Source organism: Haemorhous mexicanus, chromosome 3, assembly GCF_027477595.1.
Source record: "Haemorhous mexicanus isolate bHaeMex1 chromosome 3, bHaeMex1.pri, whole genome shotgun sequence".
NCBI classification, from domain to species: domain Eukaryota; kingdom Metazoa; phylum Chordata; class Aves; order Passeriformes; family Fringillidae; genus Haemorhous; species Haemorhous mexicanus.
The window spans coordinates 34,376,237-34,381,318 of NC_082343.1; positions in this window are offsets into that span (position 1 = coordinate 34,376,237).

Sequence of the window (5,082 nt, forward strand, 5' to 3'; positions counted from 1 at the left end):
CATTCTTTGCTTGTAAAACAGAAGACTAGAAGATGAAAATTACATTACTGTAAGAGCACAGTGGCAGAGGTCTCCTGGCATAGTGAGAGATTGTGATGTTAACCTAACACAACCATCTGAATAACACAGGCTAAACAAATCCTCTCTGATTCACCCATGTTGTGTTCAGCGACTGTCTGGAGCATGAACACACAGGCAAGCAGTACCCCCAAATGTGACACTCATTCTTTACTATAAAAGTGTGTTACATTGGGGTTGGGGGGAGTAAATGCACAACTTTCCAGATGAGAGAAAGCAAACTGGAGGGGACATCCAGCTCCATTTGCTCTGGACTATTATACAGTAACAGGAGAGTGCTGTAAATGTCACCACACTACCTAGCGATTTTAGCTGCTACTGGTGATTTTTATAGCAGATGATCTGAAAGTTTCAACTGTCCCAAACCCTTCCCCAGTACTCTGTTGCCAGGGAAAATAAGTATATAACCACCACTGGTAGAAAACTTTACTTTCAACATGGAGCTCACTGGAAATACAAAAAGCATTCTCTGAGCTTGGAGTGTTATCAGCGCAGTGCTGAGGAAGGAAAATATCAGTGACATTCCTGAGAAAACAGAGCAATCTGGCTAGGGGAGTGTGGAACAGCAGCTAAGAGCAAGAGCTCAGTGGACACTACTCTCTAATCATAGCTCCCTTGAAAGGAGCAGGAAAGTGCATTTTCTGCAAGTCTCTCTCTCCCCCTCCCTCGTTTAATAATCTTTTCTCACGTGCCTGACAGCAATCTTTGTGTGTCAGAGTTGCAAGGTTGCCTTTACATGACCAAGCTACTCATACTGTACACTGTATTTAGCCAGCCTGCTCTTTTCCCCCAAAGGTCATCCAAAGGTTTCTAGACTAAACTTTCCTGAGGAGGTCTTGAGAGTAAGTTTTACGTCCTCTCTGCTCAGGGAACCTTCCCTTCAACGAAAATGCTGTGAAAGCAGCAGACCCTTAAAACAGCACATAAGGGTTGTATGAGGTTGAAGCACTGAATGGCACACAAGTGAAGCTGATTTCAGATTTCATGGTTCTGGTCTTATTTATTTCCAAATGAAAACAAACAAACAAACCCAAACAACTTAGAAATGTCCAAAACCATCCAACCAAATACCCTCAAAATACCCACAACACCAACCAAACAAGTACTTTCCATGTCTTAATAAGATACCAGAGAAGTTCTCGGATATCAACAAAGAACAACCTTTCTCCCCTGAACTAATCATTCTCAGAGCTTTTCCATTCAGCCACTCTGTATTTTAGCTTTCTCATTTTCACATGCTGCATCTTGCTTGCTCATCTCTCCTAAACTCTTCAGGTTCAAAACCATGAACTTTATCACTTCACCTGAAAGATGGAAAACTTTTACGTGCCACAGATTCATTTTTGGTCCAGACGGCATTGCCTACACTCATATGGGAAAACTAACACAAAGGGTATTAAAAAAGGAACTCCAGGAAAATACCAACTCACCCTAACTGACCTGAAATCACTTTGCCTGTTTTGTATAAGTGCATTTAAATAGCATCACAGCAAGAATTAAAGTAGACATTCCTCCTTTTCCTGCTTCCTTTTGGCAATTTCTCCTGCTCCTGAATATTGCTGCCTACACCATCTACTGCTACTTATTTGACAGATTTAAGATGTGCGGGCACGTGGAGCAGTGGCTCTATTGCACACAAAGTACCTTGCACACTATAAATAATCATACACCTGGCAATTATAAAAAAAAAAATCAGAGCATTCAAAATTGAAAAAAAACCCATCAACATTAGGTTTAATCTAATCCACCTCCACAGGCCATGCAGGCCAGATTTTATTCACTATTATCCAGAGTTTGTTAATGCTCTAGATTGATAAATCCCCAGTGAGGAAGCGCTATCTGGCAAAGGGAGACTGCCCCCCCCTTTTCTGATGGGTTTGTTTTGTAACAGATTACTTAATACCAATCCCAGGACTCAGGGAATCAGTGTAGGCTGCATGCCCATTCCACTTCCCAGCTATAAGTAAATATTGAGCTGAAAGAAGCCAGCCTAGACAGGCCTTAAATTCAGAAATATCAACCTTGTAATTATAGATGTAAAATCTCTGAAAGCAATTGTCTGTTTGGATGTGTTTTCTGTGCTCTCAGCCAGGACTCTGCTATCAGCTGAACCATCCTCAAATTCCATGACGACATAGCCAAGGAAGGTTTGATTACTTGGCTCAGTCCAAAATTTTTCACGAACAGGCTGCTTTGCCTGGACCTGAAGGCACAAGATAGATATTGTGCCCTGTTTTCCAGGGAAAAAACTAATGCCAAGTTCAGAAGACAGATGAGTATCTTCTACTGCATCTCCTCATGAGAACACCAATTCTGTGATAGAAACACTGAAACTGTCTTTGTTATTACTCATAGCCTAGCCATTCAACATTAGATGGTTGTCTTATGCCCCTGGATCTAGTCTTGACTCAGACAAGAAGGTAAAAAATTATAATTAAGGTATTACATTTTTGTCTTTTACTGTCTGCTTCTAAACCTAATGGTCCAACCTGAATTAACTTCACTTCTGATTTCTGTTTACTTGTTTATACAAAGCTACTCCTAGCTTTTCTTATTTTGTTCTCCCTGAATGCCATTTGCTCCCCTTTCTTATTTGGGGCCTAATGAGAATTCAGAGACACCTTATTACCCCAGTGTTGCCCTCAGCATCTAATTAGCCAAAACCTCTGCAAGCAGCAGCTAATTGCAAGTTCAACTATGAGCCTTGGAATTCCAAAGAGGAGTTCAGGAGCTGAACTTCTGCCAGAACAGACTGACTGGCACCTCTGTCATCCAGTGAGAGTCTAGAGCACCAGTTGCAGGGATCTTAAAAAAACCTCTGCAAAGCAGGTAAGGACCTTGCCTGACTTTTTCAATCCCTGAGACAAACTGTAGTGCTTCCTCTTCCAAAGATGTGAGAAGTCTCAATTTGCTGTGCACCACTGGGCCCAGATTTCAGGAATAATTTAACTGGATCCCACTAGGGATGCTCAGTCCCTTTAAAAACTTAGCTTCGTAAGGCATGTGGTTAAAAGATAATACTACATCTACTTGAAAATGAGTTTATAAATTGCAATTATAAATTGTAATTGTAAGGCAATGCTCAGTAAGATGACAGGGTATTAGAAAATGCTAATGAGCACTGGTCAGTCTCCAACAAATGGAATGTTTCTCTTAGGAACTCTTTTAACATCACAATACACAGAGTGTTTGCTTTCTTTCTACTACTTCTCCCATGAGCAGTTTTCTTATTGGTGTGCAGATAAGACACTTTAATGAACTTTCTCTTCAGTTTATATTATCTGGATTCGTTCACCTTCCAAATGCCACTAAAATCTATGATCAGAAACCACCAGAATACCTCCTGTAGACCTCCTTTGGCTACAAGGCAAAAAAGTTAGGAAAAAAAAATATTTTCTGGCATTTCGCAAAGTTTTTAGGTATTAGATGCCAAACTATTATAGAAAGCTGAATTTTAAAATGGTTTGCAGAGTTTCTTGGGTTTGTGGCTTTTTACAGTCAATTTAAAAATCAAACTATAGTTAAAAAGTGATGTAAAGAAAGCAACAGCATGGAAGAGATGTCCAAAACCAAACAAGTAATTTTTCTCACTCTTTTTATCACACTCAACTATTTTTGTTTACTTCAGTTGGTCAAACTGAGTGCTTGATGCAGACACCTGACACTAAGGCATGAAAACATGTTCCTCCTTTGAATAAAGTAACAGAACATATTTGGGTAACAGAGGGGAAAAAAACTAGAGGGGAAGTTCCAAAATACACATCAGTTTTGTGGTTATCTCAAAGTGTTTTGCTTCTCTGGGTGTCACTGAGTCTGCTGCTTAGGGTAGTTAACTGGAACAGGTTGAGCATCCATTGGTCCCATGGGAAGTAGATCTGCAGTCTGCTGCATTCTCAAAGATGAAATTCTGATCCCAGGAATTCTTACAGTTGCTGTAAACACTGCAAGCCTTAGGACAGAAAGGTGAGGACAATGGTAACAGAAAATAAGTCTTTATATAGCTCATGCTTATTTTGATGACTGAGTGCATTTCCTGAGCCTGGGTAGTGATGCACTCATTCAGAAAATCTTAAAGGGGGTCAGTTTTAATACAATTGTACTAAACCACTCTGAGCAGAACTATCTTATCAGACAGACCACCATCCTGCTGCTCTTGGTTGCTACTACTTATAAATAGTATGCTTCAAAATGGTGTGTATGTTCGAGCAAATACATTCCCAAACACACAAGCAGAATTTCAGCCAGAAATCAACTGGCTCTTCAAATACGAACCCTCACATGTCGTTCGGCTAAGAACAAATTTAATATCAAGATATAAAAGCTTGTAGATTTTGGAAGTGACGCTGAAGAGTTTTAAGAGAACCTTCATTTCTCTGCTTTCACTTCTTTTGACCGCTACCCCATTTTAGTTAATTGAAAACCCCTTTCTTCTCTGGAGACAGCCCCCAGAACCAAGTAAGAGAAATGTTTCAGGCGTGGCACGAGAGCCGAAGCTGTCCCAGCCGCTGTCCCGAAGGAAGAGCAGCCGCCGGTCAGGTAGGAGAGGGAGGAGGCGAGAAGCCATTTCCTACCCTGCCAGCCCGGCAGCCCAGAGCACGGGAATTGGTTCAGGAGTTTTCTGAGCTGGAGGCTCAGCTTCGGCACCGCCTGATCGATCAGGCAAGGAGCGCTTTCTCACACACTTCTGCTTGAAAACACCACCTGTACCGACCAGCTCCGCAGCACAGTGCGGGCGCGTAGGGGAGGCAACAAAAGCAAGCAAAAAAACAACCAAAAAAATCCCAAACAACAAAAAACCACCAAAGCCGAGCGTGCCCTAGTCACGGCCGCTGGGGCCCGAAGCGCGGAGGAAGGCAAAAAGAAGCCGCACGGCCGAACATAGCAGCAGCAGCCCCAGAATCCCACCCTACCGGCGGCCGCCATTTTGTGCGCGCGTCCCCAGGAACCGCCCCCCCCGCCCGGGCTCGCCCGCCCCCCCCGGCTCGGGAGCGCGCAGGGCGGCGG